Here is a 20584-nt window from a genome sequence, read left to right as displayed (position 1 = left end):
CCCGGCATTTAATTACTTCCGGACGAGTGGTACCAGCGACGAATGCGCTGATATTATTTTTTACTTTTATCAGTTTTTGTTAAAGACCTGGGAAATTTATCTTAAAACAGGCAGTTGCTAAGTTGGCCAGACTTGGGTCACATGTCCACGGAACCGCGATGTCAGATGTTCCTCATATTGAAAAGAAAATAAAAAAAGTTAAACAAGTTGCGTGATTTTGTAGCTGTTCCTTGATTCACTCAACTCTTGGTACTGCTCAGTAGGATTTGTAGCTCGAGGCATTTCTTCTTTTTCTTTCCGCGGTGTTTTCGGATAAGGATGCGTACGTATATCAAATCAAACATATCACGACTGGTTCCTTGGCTCCGCCTTCGGCAGCCCAAATGTGCTCTGTCATCAGCGTCGAGCCATGGGGGCCTACATCATCAGGATCCGCACTGGCGCATCTTATCCTTTGGCATCGTTTCACTTCGCACGCCATTCTCCACACTCAATTTTACATTTTTTTTACCCTTTTTATACAACTATACTACCACCACTGCCTCCACAACCACAACTAATACTACTATATCCTTATTCCTTATCCTTTTCATTCCTTATTCCATTTGAATTCGGTTCGTACTCGCTGTACTCGGCATTGCGCTACGTCCTTCCGCTTTTCTCAATATGTAGCGCTTTCAATTCTCTACAAATCCTTATTGTCGGATAAATACATTCTGAATCTCAATTTACAATCCCACAAAAAATCTATTTTACCGCGACCTACTTTCAAAAAATTAGTCATACATTTTAATCTTTTATCAGAAAATACATATATTCATTTTCAAAATCACGTTTGAATAATTTAATCAACATATTTTTAATTTAAATTATTAATATTTTTTATTTGCTGCATTTTAAATGCTGAGGGCTAAGAAAATGGGGTCACTGCAAAAAAATGCATTTTTTATCTTGACTACGCTAAATCTATTATTCCTCACTCAAAAACAAAAAAAAAAAAAAGTAAAAGTAAAAAGCAGTCCTCAGTTGTCATTAAATTTTTTTTTGGGCAAAATGGGGACGCTCCAAAAAAATAAAACTTTTTTATCTCTTTAATAAAGTCATACAATTTTGGAAACTTATATATCTTTAATATAATTGGAGAACGAAAGTGTTGATAAAAATTTCATTAGCAGAATTTTTGGGTACTCCAATTTTTCCTCTTCTATATACATTTATTAATTTATTATTACACGCATTGATTATTTAAATATTTGATCACTTGCGCTTTAAAAGTGTTAAATTAAATATTGTTTTTTGGGCCATATTCCACATAATTTCTAGGTGTAATTAGAGTTTCAGGAGCCTGTTCTCTGCTAGCCTTCTATTTAAAACCAATAGTTTTTGATCTGGGGTAAAATTTTTGGAAAATTTGCCCCGCTATTTATTATTTTATGAAAAAAAAAGTTAAAGTATTTTCTCCTCACATATAAGTCGTATAAGTTATGATTTTTCTTGACATCTTTAGTATTTGCAGTAAGACTTTTAAGTTTCCTATAGTTGGTATATCGATACTGCCATTCTATTATGCCCTATCCCACATTTGGAAAATTTTTCAGGAGACGGTAAAAACGTTTCACGGTCGACAAAGAAAAATTATTTGTATTATGTTTACATTGGTATAACCTACAAATTTATTTTCATGTTTTCATAAAATACAGGCACTTGTCGTGAATAAATAATTTTGAATTATAGAATGTAAGAAGAGTCAAAAATTATGCATCGTTACCTTCTTACTCATGTCGTTAATTGCTTCCTTAAAATTAACTTAGAATCAAAAATGTTAGACGTGACTAAACCTATACGAATGTGGGATACGACATATTAGAATGCGCGAAAGTCTGCAAGTGGGATATCGAGGGTTTTCTGACGCAACCTCGTATCTCAAAAACTACTACTTTTCAGGAGAGACAAAAAAACGTTTTATAGTGAACTTCTCGCTTTTTTTTATTAATTTTCTTTACAAATATAAAAACGATATAATATATAGTTTTTAGATTTGTAAAAATAATTAATAAAAAAAAGCGAGACGTTCATTATAAAACGTTTTTTTGTCTCTCCTGAAAAGTAAAAGTTTTTGAGATACGAGGTTGCGTCAGAAAACCCTCGATATGACATATTAGAATATTTATTTAAAAATACTCAATAAACAAATTTGACCTCTAACATTTTTACACAAGCTACACATTGTTTCAATGATTCCATTTTTTAAAAAAAATGTAAATGTCAAATTTTAAGGGATAGGGAATATTAGAATGGCAGTATCGATATACTTTTAAAAACTTTCGTTTAATTGATTTAATTTTATCAATTTGCGTATCGTAGTACGGAGACCAGATTATAGTACCATATTCCAGCAATGAATTTAATTTATATATATATATATATATATATATATATATTTTTTTTTTTTTTGATACTAGCCAATTTATCAATTTATTGAACAGTAAATATTTAGCGCAATTACAATCAATTTGAATAAATTTATACATCTAGCAATGTTTCAAAACAATAATTAATAAAAGCAAAATTAATGACTTTGAACATTAATTCAGCAGAAAGATTTAAACAAAAGTTTGAATAATATTTTATTCCTTTGATCAATTACGTTATGGATCATAATGAAGAGAAAGTTGAGATAGCAATCGGTAATTGATGATGCCGTAGATGATGCTGATGAGAATAACGTGATTAATTAAGTTTTAAACTTTTTCTTTGTTTCAGGTGAGTAACGATGATTAGTTGGCATTACATATATATGCATATTTTAATATGTATATTGTATTCCCATACGTATATATCTGCAGAGGAATATAATAATGACTCAGCCTCCATAAAGTAAGCACCGTAATTCTTGTCTCTGTTATTGTCCAGCTAGTACATAAATTCACTACCGCACGTAACCTATCGGACGTTTGTCTTCGTCCGGCGTTTATGTATAAATACAGGTTATCCCACTTGGCGTGCCAGCGTAATTTATTCTCGCCCTTGCGCGTTCCTACGTCCACGCGCAACAAATTTCATTAAGCGCCGCGCGCGCTTCCGCGTAATTAAAGTGGCAAATGACTATTCGATAAAATTGTTTTTATTTTTTTATTTCATTTCATTTGCCAGATTAAAATTTACTCGATATTTTTTATACGATCAATACTCCACCGCATCCTTTAATTTAATCGCCCCAAATTTTATACATTTTTATCGCCCGCGAAAAAAAAAATATATGATAACTCTTGTTAGCAGTTATTTGAATAAACGTTATTCGTCCAAGTATCATTAATATAGACCAATGAAGTGTTTAGTTGAGGACGCCACCGCTCGACGGCGTGACTGTCATATTCTTCCCCCACCCAAGTCACTTTTATCTGGACAGAAAAACACATAATGATATTATTCAATAGCAGACGTTGGAAAAAAAACTATTTATTCAATTTTTTTTTCTATTATTTATACATTAATTCCATTCTTTAATACTTCGGTTATACATTTAATGCTAATACCCCGACATTGTATATTTTTTATCGCTATAATTTTGTCCATACACAATTCTCAGTACCTATAGTAATTTGTTACATTTACATTTGCTACAAAAGAGTTAGTGTTTTTTTAGAACCAACTAAAAAAAATAATATATTATTTTTATTATTATTATTCTGTTCGATACATCGGTACGTTTTCAATAATAAGATTATCCTCGAACCACGTTTTAGTTGTCGCTTGTAAAAGAACCCCATACACAACCGTACATTTATTTTTATTGTCGTTCTGTTCGAGAAGGTAGAATTATCGATGTCGATGTAAAACGACAAAATATGTTGCGTGTATTCACAAATATACTTTTTTAAATTCTTTTTCGCTTATAAACATAACATCATTTCTCTTTTTCTCTCTCTTTCTCTCTCATTTTTTTTTATCTTCCTTCGTATGCTCACAATGTTTCTCGTTCTCATCCTCACCTGGGTGTGGGTTATGTTGACGACGTCACTGATTTCGCGCGACGTTTTTAGAGCCTGGGAACCGGCTCTATAAAATCCCTCATGACCATCGTTCCTATAACAAAAAAGCTAACGTAAAAAACCGAAATGAGATTGAGTCAAAAAAAAAAGCCCAAAAAATATTTTAACAAACAACTGTCCGTGGAAATCTTCGAGATCCTCTAGAGATTCGGACTCAAAATTGGACTGTACAGAAATAAAACAAAAAATAATCCACTTTTTTTTATTCAAATATTGGCAATTTAAACATCATTTTATTTTTTAAATCATTTGCTTTTTTTCGATTACTCTTATTTATAGCCATCGAAAATACTAAAGTGGCGCCTTGACTCAGACCTAAACTATCGATTTAATTTTACTTATATCCAAATTTTTTTCAATATTAATTATTCAAAATCTAAGATAAAACTTAACGATAGCGTAAAAAAAAAAAATAATAATGATAAAGATAAAAGCTCAACATTTGAATGAAATTCTTAATGAGCTGAGATTTTAATCATTTAATTTATTTAGGACTTTTCGTGACTTATCGGCGTTGATAATTAGCAAGGTAGCGCGCAACCGTATCTTTGCTTTTAAACTTGCACTATTTCTTTCTTTATTCTTCACATTTATCTCTCATTTAGATATCCTCATATATATATATATATATATATATATATATATATATATATATATATATATATATATATATATATATATATATATATATATATATATATATATATATATATATATATATATATATATATATATATATATATATATATATATATATATATGTGTGTATGTATGATTTTATTTCTCAACATTTGGGGTTTAAACTCTTGCACTTGAGCAACGCGCACGCCACTGAGAAAGAGAATAAAATGAAAAGATAAAGGAGAAGAATAAAAAAAATAATAATAAAAAGAAAAGATGTCTTTGCGATTTGCGCGGCATTCACCAACAAGTAGAGACTTTTGGTCGTCGGGACCAGCAACTCCTTAAAATTATACGGTCTCATTTTTACGAGGTGGAATTGTTGACCGTTACATCGCTAACTAAAAAGTATCGCGCATATGTTTTTTCTTTTTTTTCTTATTTATTATTATTTATTATTATCATCATTATCATCATCATTATTAGTATTAACAGACATGGCAGAACGAAGGTCAATGATAATTTTCCATGGACATTTGCTACCGCTCAATTAAATTTGAAATAGACGTTCGTCATTTTAGTTTTTTATTAGACATTCGGGCCCGTATATATTTTAAATCGGGCTGGGACTAAGTTTTATAGATTATAGTCTAGGTAATAAAAATCAGATATAACCTTCAGTAAATGCCACTTACTAAACCCGCATCGAGGGAATAAAAGATAGAAAGAGGGAGCGAGAGGTAGGCGATATATCAAGTCACCTGACGTGCAACACGATTTCGCGAGTTGATCGGAACAGGAGACTCGCCCACCGTGTGTCGGATAATTGGCCAGGTTTCCAACTCAGTATACATTTCCAAAAAATTATTACAATCCTTTGCATTAATTTCGCATCGAGGCTCATAAGCCATCCAAATTATGCTGCTCTAAAAATAAAAACTTTAGAATATATTTTAAATTTTCATTTTTGGCGGTTTATTTGAATTTAAACTGGATAGTAATCTAATTCGATGGGTGAAAGTAATCGATGCGAAAATATACGATTATTCCAGCTTACAGATTTTATTTAAATCAATTATGTGTTTACATATTACTTTCGTTTTATCGATTATTTTTAAACCTTTTTTACAAGCTTATAAATTAATGCATTCAGTTTGTAATTGCGTCGAAATAAAGCTTGTCCGCGATTACGTAAATTTAATTTATTTCTGTCCACAACCTCGTTTGGAAATAAATTCAAATTAACCTTTAAGATAATAAAAGTATGGAAAATTTTAATATCTTTTTAAATTCTTACGCTCTAGGATAATTACAGTCCGCAGAACACTGAATAACTTTTAATGTTTTTTTATTTTATACACAAGTTGACAATGTTTGGAAAAACATTTATAAGTTTTAAACTCTTAAACATTTTTAAGCTTAACTTTATTTTCACAAACTAACAAACTTTTCTTACTTTAATTCTTCGAAATTTTTTAAGAATTTTATTGTTATTAAAAATATTTGGTACTTTATTTTAAATAATTACCCGCGAAAAAAAATTTAGTTTGGAGAACTTCAAAATTTTTTATTCCGTGAAAAATTTCGGGATCTTCGAAAAAAAATTTTAGATCCAAAGAGATCTACAGGAATCTGAGTAGATTTTAATAGATCTATTGATATTAATCAATAAAAATTTTCAAAAATTCGAATTTTTATTGAATCAGATGTTAGATTTTGATTCATTTTTTCTGGACGAAAATCTCAAATTTAATTTTCGGCTCATTTTTTAGTAGATTTCATAGAAATCTATCTTTTGCATTTGTCCTCATGGTGGAATTTTCAAAGAATTTTGCCATAATCTATCATAGTCCATCGAGTAGGTTCCAAAAATACCATTGGTTCAAAAGTTTATATATATATTTAATATAACGCGCCATGTTGCGACGATAGTGGCCACAATTTTTAGCGGATCTTAATGAAACTTGGCACACTTATTCTATGGACGATTATCACGATTAAGTTCGAGGATGAGCAAAATCGGTCAGCTCGTTTAGAAATGGTGGACATTTGAAATTCCAAAAATATCGAAAAACCCCACTTTTTCGGCTTTTTTCGTAAATAACTTTTTAACGGGTATGTCTATTGTTATTATGTAAAAAGAACTTGATAGCTGATAGAAAAAGCTATATTTTCCTTTTTTTAATTTTTGTTTTACGATAATTGTTCCACTTTTAATAAGGGTTCAAAGTCACATAATTTACTCTTGTGGTTATGGTGATTATGCCATTGTTTTTATCTTTGAAAATTTTTTATGGGTGATTATTAAATTCTTTATATATAGAAATCTACTTCCATTTCGGATGTCGAATAGCCTTTTATTTTTTTTTAAAGTATTGTTAAATATAGAAGGAAATTTTATTTTTTCATCGTAATCATGATATTGTTCTCTAGAAAAAAATGCTTTGAGCTTTAATTTTAATTTTTGTGAATTTTTAAAGTCAGTTTAGTCTCATCCTACTGAATTTCAAAATCAATACGATGATTTTTTGTTAAAACTCATGTTGCTAAAAACTGTTCTACAGACTTCGAAAAATTGAATTTTACAATGCAAGGTATCGATTGTTTTCAATCAATTCAACCAACATTTAAGAGTAGTAGCAAAAAAAAGGTACCTTGGTTTTATTGAAGTCAAAGTAACAAAATTTTTTTTTTACATTTAATTTAATAAAAGCATTTTAAATTCGGCATTTAAACTTTTAAATTATTACTGAACTACTTGATAAATTTTCTTCAACCAAAAAAGTACTTATTGTATTAAGCGGTTACTTAATTACAAATTTTTAATAAAATCCATTAAAAAATTGGGAGTGAATCCGGAATTATTACAGATTTAATTTCTATCCGCTCACTCAGAATTCCGGAGTTTAAAGAAATAGTCAACCTGCATACGGAGTAAATGAGGAGATTGTTTTTTCAAATGATTTCGGAGTGATTTGGATTTTTTTGCAACCACTCCAATCCGGAGTTTTAATATTAAAATAAATTCTGTTTCGGAGTGAATGCAAAGTAAAATAAAATCCAGATAAAGTTAGATAATTAATTTTCGAGTTAATAAGTATTTTTTACCATAGCCATAGGTATAGTAACCATAGATACAGTCGAATCGCGTTATAAGTCCGGCTTGAATCTTTTTCTTTTAACCAGACTCGCGTTAATATGAGAGAGACACTAAGCGGACTTATAACCCGACTCGACTGTATAATCAATTTTTGAAGTACATAATACCTACAGTAGAAATTTTGGGACAAAGTTTGAATTGTTTGATAACAATGCCCATTATTATCAAAAGTATTTTTAAAAATTTCTAAAATATCTTCAAAGTTTAAAGTTACTAAATTATTAACTATCCTACAATTTTAATTAGTAACTTAATAATTTGCATATGATTACACCCATTCATAAACAGTAACTTCATGTTCCAAAAACGACAGTAGATTTAATCAAAAATAAACTTCCAGCAACTGAAACAATGTTTTACTTCTCAACTATGAGATACAAACACGTAACACTTTCCAACTACAAACGCAATCAATGTAAACTTTGCTCAATAATAACAAAAACTTTCAAATATTGTCTGAAATTAACCAGCAAAAATTATTTTAATTAATTTTTTATTAAAAATATAGTAATAAATTCAGCACCGCAATAAAACTTGTTAGTCATGCATGTATATAAAATATATATATTAACATACATGGACTTAATTTTTGAATTCTGGTTACCAGAATATTTTGTATTAAAATATAATCTTCAAAGCGGGATTTAATAAATCACAAGATTTATTTAGTAGGTCGGGTTAAAAAATGAATACTTTTATTATTGATTTAAAATTAAAGTCTAATCCATGAGTGGGTTCGCGAGTGAATCGTAAAAGACAAAGAATCGTTTAAGATAAAGATAAAGCCAAAGAGCTGCCACCAAGTTACAAGTTTAAGTGCATGCACGCGTACTATACGCTCACAAATATATATGACGTATATGCATATATATATTGTATATGTACATTTATATGTATAAACTTTCATATGGGCGCAATCATTCGTGACTAACGTTCTCTCAACGCTTACGATCCAAGGAATGTTTATTTGATAAGCGCCTGCTGTAAGATATAAGTCCAATTTGCATATGTCATTGGTGCACATGTGTAACTCGCATCGCGGCTCTCAACCGTGTAACTTTGACAAGTTTATGCACTCGTGCTATAAACGTAGGCAGAGGTAGGGAGTTAGGAAAATTCTCTCTTGCCCTCTTACTCACTCACTCTCTTTCTCTCTTTATCTTTTGCTTCCTCTCTATATAATTCTCTTTGCAGTTAAGTCTTAACATTACCATGATGATTTATATGTACTATCTATTTCTCTTGTACATATCACAAGAGAATTTCGTTAATCTTCACTTGCGCATCTTAGTATTCATATTTAAATGTTGTGTCTAAAATTATATTTACTTACTATATTTTTATTTATTTATTTATTTTTACTCATAAATTTACTTATAAAAGTTATTAATTTTTTATTCAATTTTAAATATTTGAAAGAATTCAAAATTTTATTTGTTTAATTTTTCAAAAAATTATTCATTTTATTTTGTAAATTTACTAGACTTGAATTTTTTATTTTTGAAACGAAGCTAAATTTAAATTTCGAAATTTTAAAATAATTTATTTAACGATTTATGATTTTGAAAGTAAATTACATCAGAACTGACACTTGGTAAATTTATTTAAACTTTCTCGGGTATCACAAATAAAAATATTTGCATAATAAATTAAATATTTGCATTTAATAAATAAAATAAATGATAAAAATTAATATAATTTAATTATCTTATATGATTAATTCTTTATATTACTTTGAGCATCGCGAGTCTGATAAAAAATTTCTGACATGGAATTCGAAACAAGTAAAAAATGTAGTAAGAGTAATAGAATGGAAAAAGTATAAAATAATTTAAATATCACTGACATGAATAATCTATACCTAGAACAATGATGAAATCCATAACATCGTATATATATTCCATTTCAACGAGTCAACAAACAACAATGACGAATCACAGATATCAATCTTCCCATTCGAGTCTTTTTATCCTCTTATTTTTTATATAAAAAGCATTCGCTTTTCATAAATACAGCACAGCAGCTAGCTCGTATTGTATCGGGACTGTTTGAGTTTGTAGACTGATAAGACAAAGAAAAATTAACTATAACTGACTACAGGCGACAAGGGAGCGACCATCCTGTCAACTGTATCGACAGTTGTTTAAGACGAATTGAAAGCAAGACGTGTCCTGAATTATAATGTGTCGTTAAAAGATATGGCCCGTGATGACGAAAAAAGTAGACTGAAGAACATGAAAATATTTGTTTTAAAAATTTTGGAAAATCTAAAAGTGTACACCTCAATCGTTCATTTTAATATCAATTTTCTTTTTCAAACATCCCGGCTTCTTGTCTTATATGCCGCTCTTTTTGAAATCCTATTGTTACGCTAGTGCTGCTGTCAGTAGTTAGAGAGAAAAAGGAAAATAATAACAATAGTAAAAATGAAAATGACAGCTAGATTTTTCGTGAATTACACGTTTTTAAGTTTTTATTAATTACAATTACCAAAAAGAGTTGAATAGTGATTAACGAAAAAATTCTTGTAGTCACCAAACTGACGTTAATAAAAAAAATTAGGTTTATAAGGTTAACATAGTAAAAATTTAGTTACTGGCTAGATGTCCTTACAATACCAAACTTTATGAGTTATTTTTACTCGAAAATTATCTGCGTGTTGTATTATAATCATTCCTTAATAAATTCTCTATACAATGATATAAGTTTCAATCTATTCTAATGTACTCTAAAAAGTGTAGAGATGATCGAAAGTAAGAATGAGGTACCCGAAAAATCGAGAGCCAATAAAGCACCCTCAGCGTTGTCGCACTTGAGGTGTGCAAAAAAGCGTAGGATGTGTACAACTTGAGGATAACTCGGGTAGAATGTCTTTAGCGAGTAAAGGAAATGACGATTCTCGAAAAAGATCGATTATCAGTAGGAATCGAGTACACATGTCTGCTCGTTATTGAATAAAAGCTTCTTTTTGTTCTTGATGATTATTATTATTTTAAAACTCGTGTCTGCCGTCTTACTTTTAAAATGCCCCGTGTTATATTTATACTTATCTCTCTTTTCAGTAGCTCACAACTTTTATCCTTACCAGTTCGTCATTTCTTGCACACTCTCAAGCAGTTTTTATTAAAAAAGTTCGTCAACTCATTAACGGCCGTTGAGGAAAGGCAATCTCATTATCGTCGTAACTTTTATTCCCCTAGTGGAATTCATCTACGTTGCTCTTGGCTATTGGTTTCTTTTTTATTCTCATTCTTATTCGTACCTTCCTACTTCGTCTCATGAAGACTCCTCACTCTTCCTTGCACTTATTTTTTATCTTTATCGTCTTATACGTCTTCTTTACTTGCCATTCGTTTCCATCCTCATTTTCTTAGTTCATTTTAGCCCCTATAGTACAAGAGCCTCCTTTTTATCAACTACTCGGCTTATGATGGAAAGGATGAACCGAGAGACAAGAAATGGGTCTTGGAGACGAGAGGAGCTTATTAGCTAATATCTTGTTCTTACTAATAATCGTCTTTTATGCTCTCTTTTTCTCCTTGTCAGTTAATAATCTTCTCGTTACACACTATATATATACATGCGTATAACTATAGCCCTTTATCATTATTAATAATATTTAACCCAATACTTAATAACTTCAATGACTTTACTTTTTTTAATGTACTAGTTTTTATACCCAGTTAGAAATTTTATGTATTTGTATTAAAAAAGTATTTGTGTTGATTTCCAATACAGAAAGCTGTTAATTCAACACAAACCGTTTGTATTACTTTACTTTAACAGATTTTTTATGTTAAATGATTGGAAAATCTGTAATGTAACACATTCTTGTGTTATTCGAAAATTAACACAAAATTTGTGTTGTTTAGCGAAACACTCCCGCGCGTTTCTTCATTACTACAACCAATCAAAGCATTGTAGCAGCATTGCCTGCAAGGAAACTTGGATTATAATTGATTTACAATTAAATATAATCATGGACAACTTTAATATTTTTATGATCAGGTTCAATGATTTTTTTTATTCTCATTTTACGGGAGGATAATTCGTAGCTCCGTTTTTTAGAAAAATCACTGAAAATCGAACTAATTGTTTGCTAATTGACAAACATTGTACTAAGGTTAGATCAGTATACTTGAGTTGGTTAGGTTATGTGTTAATATTTATTAGTTAATTTTAACACGAAAAGTCTGTTAAATTTGCACAAATTTTCTGTCAAATTAACAGATTTTGTTCCATTATTTAATATAAAATTTCTGTTAAAAATCAGCACAACCATAATGTAGTAAATTAACACAAAGATTTGTGTAGACCCTTTGCAACACATGATTTATCTTGAATTTAACACAAAATTTCTAACTGTGTAACAACAGTCAGAATATTTAAATTCCATGTTGAAAGTTTTTTTTAGATATAAATTATTTTTATTTCGCCTATCTGTTGAAAAAAAAAAAAAAATATAGTAAATAAATAAAATAAAATAAAATTTTCTATCGGCTCTCTGGACGGTTAGCAATTTCGATATAAATCAGTCGCGCGCAGTCAATCGATTTATCGAACCTGTGGCGTTATAGGAGTGGAATTGGTGTGAAAAGAAGAACATCGAACTTTAATCGACAGTTTCGGACACTGGACGGCGTTCGTTCACTCAGCTGTAGATGAATCGGATATAGAACATTCGATGTGAACATTTAATAGTGTAGTATAGTATTGTATAGACTATATAAATATATATACATATATATAGATATGTAGGGATATTGGATGATAGCAAGATATGTGTGAGGATAAAGATGAGCTGGTGAAAGAGGACAAGAGAAATTGACTATTCCACACTCTAAAGCATAAGTGGAACTCACGCGTGGTTTAATTTTCGCTATGAATATAATCCACATATATATACATATATTCTAACGACTAAAGCTGTCTCATCAGTCAAGCGTATCAGCGCCAAAATAATAGTGACTATCCCGCAAATACCAAGCGCGCATTGAATATTTTTCTACACCCAAACATTTCAAAAAATTTGTAAGACGCGAGTTTTCAATTTCACACTTTTAAATACTTGTTTATTTAGTTTGCTACTTTTTCACTAATTTGTTAAATCTACTGAATAATCAAGTGTCGTTATACTTTTTATTTATTTAAAAAAAAAAAAATTTCATTCAATAGATGAGTAATTGCTCTATATATTTTTGTGTTATTTATATAGCACTTTACTTGAGCGGATATATTTTAATTGGCAATATATTTTTTTGAAAAATGACGTCCGTACTAGAATTTTTTTTTCTTTTTTAAAACAGGTCTTATTTTATTTTAAGTATGAAAAAGTCAATTTTAGATACTCTGAGAGTTGCGATATCGTTAGTATGAAGTAGGTCAAGTGTATCCAATTATTAATATATATATATATATTTTTTTTTTGGTATAAAAGGTTTATAAGGATGTAAAAAAAATTATAGTTGCATTTTTTATTTTATTAACATAATTATCGTAATAAAAATATATTTCTAAAAAATTTTAATTATTTTTGCTCTTAGGAAATTTAATTGGAAGTTTTACAAAAAATATACGGAAAATTTTTTCACTATTGAGTTTAATAAAAAAATATTTTTAATAATTAAAAAATAAAAAAATTATTTATTAAAAATAAATAAATAAAATTTCTCAATATATTTTTTATAAAGTTTAATTATATTTATCGTTTATATTTAACCAATTTAGTATAAAGGCTGATGCATTTTTAGGGAGTTGTCTGATTTTAAAATAACGATAAAATCAGCAAGTTGGCGGCAATAATGATCATCTCCCTTTGAAACTTTCTCCTCTCAAATAATTTACTTATTTTTTATTATTTTTATTTTTAAACTCTCACGCGTGGGCGGATCACATTTATTTGTCCGTTTAATTAGACAGTTAGTATTCTTATCCAGCGATAATCTCACTCGAATTATTATTGTAAAAATGAAATACTTCTTACTTATCAATAAATAAATTAAAAAATTTATAAGTTCGTAAGTAAGTAAGTTAAATGTAAGGTTACTTAATTTTTTATAAAAATTTCTAGTCTAACACTTGTAAAGTTACTGAAGCCTAAGCTAGACTGGAGTTTATAGTTTATCGTTAGAGCTCCTTTTGACGCTCAAGATTCGAGGAAAATTTTCGCTTCCAAGGCAGCTTTCTCAAGCAATTTACTACATCGTACTTGGCAAATCCTTCTGCCGAGAGTCCCAAGTAGGATTATAACTTTTCGGGTGAATCCTTGACTTTAGAAAAGTCTCTGTCACTCAACTTTTTAAATAAGAAACAAAAAATATAATTATTTAAAAATTTTCATTTTGTTTGCATCAACTGACATTTACGTGACCTAAAATCTTAAGTATTTTTAATTTATATCCATTTTAATTTCAATACACTGTAAAAAATTTGCAGAGTGGATGATTTATTATTTATTTAATTCCCTCGGAGTGAATTTCACTCCGAAGGGGAATTTTGGAAAATATTACTAATACATAGTGAGCTTAGGTCTTTGATATTTCGACATTTATATTGAGTACGAAAATAATTACGAGCTCCCTTTCCATATATTCACGCGAAATGATTTTTCAAAATTATAAGCAGCTGATAACAAAACTTTAACAAATATAATTACACTGAGTCACAAACTGTCATATGACTTACATCAACCATACCATGAGATAAAATTTCATATTGTACCGAAATATAAAATATTCCCATAAAAAATATGTCACTATAGCTATTCAATAATTTAATATGTTCACTATGTATTATGTATATGAAATTATAATTTAGTGAGTTACTAAAACATTTTATAAATTAAAAACATAATATTTTAAGTTTAATTATTAATATCTCAATGAATTATTTATTGAAATAATTATGTTTTTAATTAGCAGCTGTTTCTATTAAATATAAATTTATTTAAGTATTAAAACTCCGGACCGAAGTGAATGCGAATTTAAATAAAATTCGTATTCGCTCCCGATTTTTTACAGTGAATATAAATATAATCTCTGAAAAATAAAATAAAATCCATTAAAAATTTCATTCATGCAAATTCAAAAATTAAATTTCTGGCAATTTTATATTTAAAATTTAAACAAAAATAAATTCATTCATCAGTTTTATCAAATATTAAAAATAAACATTATTTGACGGGAAAACGACAAATGAACTTTCATAATTTATTTACTTTTCCGGCAGTAAGTTAATCTAATAACTTATTTATCCGACTTACCGTCATCCATAAATCTATATCTCGTATAATACTAAAAAAAAAAAAAGTTTTTTTGATTTCATTTAGTCCTTTTATACCCACATTATAAATTTGTCACTTTTAAAACGTCTCTTAAATATTTGAACGCTGTAATTCCCCGTAATCCACGATATAACTGACGTATTCTATATCTGGGTGTTAAAAAATATTTTCTATCGGTGATATTTTTATCCACGTGAGCTTTTAATTTACCAATAACGAAAAAAGTAAATAAAATATTTAACTAATCCGGGTAGGATAGATTTCGAGAGACTCGTTAATTTGTTTCAGGATGGGAACATCTGTCAATACATCCATTCACGCAGAGAAACGTGAGTAGACCCCCAAAAGAGTTTACTACTTGGCGTGTTTGCTACATTTCGGTAGAATGAAAAAAGCAGATTGGCTAAGGGGATGAAAGCGGAGGGAATAAGGGATAAGTGGCTGAAGTTTGAGTGAAAAAAAAAATAATGAAATAAAAGCTGGATGGAAGTGGGTATCCTGGATCTAATTTGTAGGGGTCTAATTTTCGAAACGAAAACGAGAATAAAATGTCCGGTGACGAGGAAGACACGGAAGATAAGTGATGTTGCGAGAACTGGATCTGGGTCCATCAACGGGCCTAGTATACACGATCGGAATAAGGTGGGACATGTATAAGAGTTTAAACAAAAAGGAGTACAAAAAACAGATGAAGAAGGAGTTGAAGAAGCAGAAGAAGAAGGCGGAGAGAAGAAAAAGGAAATGCAGATGTAGAAAAAGGTCTAAAGAGAAAAAGACAAGACGAAGAAGAGAATCGAGGCGGCTTCACACCGATCACCGGCTGACGTGACACGGCCAGCACATTCCTTCATGGGAGAATGCTAATCGTGGTCCAGTCGATGCTTGCTGCCTTACTCCTACTCTTACAATCTCTTCATCTCTTTCTATTTCCTTTACATCACAAGCAGAGTTACACACATACACACACAGACTCAGAAACTCGGCTCTTTTACTCGTGTCCCTATTCATTCGTACTGGATTTACAATTCTCACACACTTGTACGTCCCTCGTTCATCCCTACAAGCTTTTATTTTATTTTTCTGCTAAATAAGACTCGGCTCTATACTCCCGTGAGTTTATTCCCGGCAGTTGTTTTGCGATGAGTTTAAGAGCCGCGGCATCAGTATCAACATTCAGGTTCACCAACCAAGACCTCCTTTCGTCTGAATGCATTTGTCAATTTTGTCACACAAATAAGTCGGACAAAGAGGATAATTCTAATGAGATTGATTACTGTCTCCTCTGATTGTCGTTCAATATGTCAACGGAGATGGGACGTCCAGATAAATTTTATTTAAAACATTTGAATTTCCCGCGGTAGTAATAAATGCTTTAGCTTCTTGTGAAAATATTTTATTTGCTATGCGGTGAATAATTTGCATTATGGGGATTTATTTTAAAAGAGAGCATGAAACTCAATCCTCCTGACAGGCCTAGCTAAGAAGGTCATTCGTACATCCTTTCCATTTTGCAAGAGACTCTAAAGCCCCCACAATGTAACTGATTTATAACCGACACGTTTATACCATTGAGGTACTTCTTCTTAGTGTTATCTTCTACTCGTGAGTCTTGACACTCACTTGAACATCCTTCGTATTCTTTACCTACATGTACCACTTATATATATATATAGTAATGCTTATGCGCACAGCCAGGACGTCTCAGCATGAATTTAAGTTAGAAACACTTTCGTCCATAATATCCACCATCATTACTTTATAATTCAACTTTGCTTGTACTTTTGTTAGCTTCTATGTGAGAGAGATTCTAGGCCCGGGAGGAAGGGACACGTGCAAGTTGAATAAAGCCAATCGTAAGAAAAGCACCACTAGGTCCTATAGTAGTACCAGTGGATAACCCAACCGTGAAATTACTGTGCCTTTGAAATTAAGTTGAGAAAACAAAGTTTTACTATTCCACTAGGTACGAATAGTTGTAGTTGTAGTCTACACACTCACCTACCAATCCGTTCATTCATTTAAAAGTCGTTAAAACAGATTTGGGCATCGAATTTCATGTTCGCTGTATAATTATTTCAATTACAAATTAAAAGTCGTCTTGGATCTAATGGAATTTTTTAAAAATATAATTCGACTGTCTTTTATTGTTATTATTTTTTTTATCATTGCTGTGGCTAAGGCTATGAAAGTTATCGATTAAATGTTCCGTTGCTCGTGTAGATGACGTTGCATGTTGGTAAAATTGTATGATGCATGCTCAATTCGTTACCGAGAAGACGTCCAGAGGAGAAACGGTGGGTTCGTTACTCACTTGACTGACACTTGGGCGTACATTATAGCCTTATAAGTATAAAGGACAACGTGTCATATTTCATATTCATATGTATTTTGTTGTATGTTTGGATATATGCATATATTTGTTGCTAACTCGTGATATCATGTCAGTACTCTTGACCGTAGATCATGTCAACTCGTTTTTTATTTACAAATACAATTTTTTTTTTGCTAAAAATTATTTTTGTGTACTCAATAGAGCTCAATTTTCTTTTGCATATTTATCATAAAAGACAGATATAAAACTAATTTTTCAAAAGTTCGATCCGAAAGTTTATAGAAAAAAAGGGTGGGGTAAAATGGGGATGCAAAAAAAATTTTTTTCCTGAATACTTTAAATAGTTTATTTCTCGTTTTTATTTGAAGGAAATAAGACAATTTTTTGAATATTTTTGGATTAAATGCATTTCAAAAAATATAATTTTCAAGAAACATGTTTTTGCAAAAATAAATTTCTGGTATATAAAATTGCTTAGAAATAAAAAATTACAATTAAAAATCATTAAAAAAAAATTTTTTTTTTATGGAAAAAATTATTTTTGTGTACTCAATAGAGCTCAATTTTCTTTTGAGTATTTATCATAAAAGGCAGATATAAAATTAATTTTTTAAACGTTTGATCCAAAAGTTTATAGAAAAAAAGGATGAGATAAAATGGGAATGGCAATTAACTTTTTTTTTTATATTTTCGAGTCCAATGCATTACAAAAAATATAATTTTCAAGAAACATGTTTTTGCAAAAATAAATTTTTGGTAAATAAAATTAACATTTAAAAAAAATTTTTTTTTTTAGCACCGAATTATATTCAGACTTTAACTTACACTTAAATTTCAAAATGATTTTATTTTACTAAAATTAAATTTTGATTATCAAATGAAGTTATAATCAATAAACTTGTATATTATTTTAAATAATTCAATGGGTCAAAAAATTCAATAGCAGAACATGTTGAAAAAATATTTTGATATTCAAAACCACGCCCGGAAAATAAAAAAAAAAAAGTACTAAACCACTAATAAAATTTAGCACAAAATTATTTAGAGCCAGACATTTCAATCTCAATTTAAAAAATAAATTAGTATTTATAATAACTATTAAACTGCTCTAGTTAAAAGAGAATGGCACGCAAAGGAACAATCAGATAAATAAACACAATTCTATTCAATTTCTATCACTTAACCCCTGGGACATTTAATAACTCTCAATAAGCTTAATAATACTCTCATACTCATACATAGACATAAATACTCTTTGAAATAGTCGACAGTTTATTGCATCAACTGTGGCACAAAGAAATGCCAACAAAACCAAATCATACAAAAGTAATATTGAATACCGCGTTATCTCGTCGCTCTTATTATCATCATTATAGTTTTAATTTCGTTTTGTTTCATTACTTTTCATCTGCTGCATACACTTTCATACTGTACTAGTCTTATAATCCCACGTGCATATATCTTTACAATACAATACATATATACATATATATTTATAAATGGGATAGCATAAAGTTAATGCTGCTCTGAACGCCACGAAACCGGATAGAATGCGAGCATCTTTGACCGTAAATGTATCCATGCATGACTGGCGACTAAACTCGACTTCCTCGGTCTTCTATATAATACTATATATATATACATATATACTATACAACTACACTCTACAACTATCCAGTCTAATTGGTTCATTATCTAAACGCCGTTTGTCGACTACTATTGTAAACCAAACCACTTTGCTGGGATTTGTCCTTAAATGGTTTACCTATAACTGCGAAAACTTGACAATACTATACACGACAGCGTTTAACCAGAAACTTTGAGAGCCAGATCCAGATCCAGATTCAGAGTCTGAATCTGAGCCTGAGTCTGAGCCTGAACTGGAGAAAGAGGAAAGTTTAATAATACGAAATACCACAAATGAAATAAGAGATTCGATCAATCCTCATAAATATTACAAGTGCACAAGTGTACGAGTACTTGCATTATACAGTACTTATATTTTTTATTTATTTACGGGAATTAAATCAGTTTAAATTTCTTGTGAATGCGGCGAGATCTCTTTAATGATATACATACTTAATTTGTAATAGTAACAGTAACAGTAATAGTTGATGTGAATCGATGGTTAGAAATGGCTTTACAAATTTAAATACATTAGTCACTGGTGATTTTTATGAGCGAGATCTACACGGGGAATGATAGCAATGATTTATTTCCTCATTTTGAATCCCATATTGCTATACATCATTCGTAATCAATATTGAACGTGTGAACTTTGATTCCACTTAATAATTCTAGTTGAGAGACTAGATATCTATAGGTGTAGTGTGTAGTGTTATGTAGACGATTGAGTGAATTAACTGGTGGTGTGATGCTTGTGCAACTGATCATTGCTCATCATTAGTCACTTGTCCTTTTGTATGTCGGTTGTCTATCAATCTGCTATTGATTTTAATAATTTATTTATTTTTATACAGTTAGAAATTTTGTGTTTAATTCAAAACTAATCGTGTGTTGCAAACGATCTACACAAATTTTTGTGTTAATTCAACACATTGCGTTTGTGTTGATTTTTAACACAAATTTTATGTTAAATAATGGAACACAAAATCTGTTAATTGGACAAAAAATTTGTGTAAACTTAACAGGCTTTTCGTGTTACAATTAACTGATAAATATTAACACATAACCTAACCAACTCAAGTATACTGATCTAACCTTAGTACAATGTTTGTCAATTAGCAAACAATTAGTTAGATTTTCAGTGATTTTTCTAAAAAACGCAGCTACGAATTATCCTCCCGTAAAATGGGAATAAAAAAATCATTGAACCTGATCATAAAAATATTAAAGTTATCTATGATTATATTTAATTGTAAATCAATTATAATCCAAGTTTCCTTGCAGGCAATGCTGCTACAATGCTTTGATTGGTTGTAGTAATGAAGAAACGCGCGGGAGTGTTTAGCTTAACAACACAAATTTTGTGTTAATTTTCGAATAACACAAGAATGTGTTACATTCCAGATTTTCCAATCATTTAACATAAAAAATCTGTTAAAGTAAAGTAATACAAACGGTTTGTGTTGAATTAACAGCTTTCTGTATTGGAAATCAACACAAATACTTTTTTA

The 20584-nt window shown here is 29.9% G+C and overlaps 1 protein-coding gene across 1 annotated transcript in view; it reads left to right on the top strand.

Annotated features, from left to right (window-relative positions):
* The window catches only part of LOC103580293 (lysine-specific histone demethylase 1A), a 201100-nt gene that overhangs the window by 21082 nt on the left and 159434 nt on the right, over positions 1 to 20584 (top strand). The window lies entirely within an intron of this gene.

Source organism: Microplitis demolitor, chromosome 10, assembly GCF_026212275.2.
Source record: "Microplitis demolitor isolate Queensland-Clemson2020A chromosome 10, iyMicDemo2.1a, whole genome shotgun sequence".
NCBI classification, from domain to species: Eukaryota; Metazoa; Arthropoda; class Insecta; order Hymenoptera; family Braconidae; genus Microplitis; species Microplitis demolitor.
The sequence above is the reverse complement of the archived record's forward strand: the minus strand, read 5'-3'. Positions and strand labels throughout refer to the sequence as shown.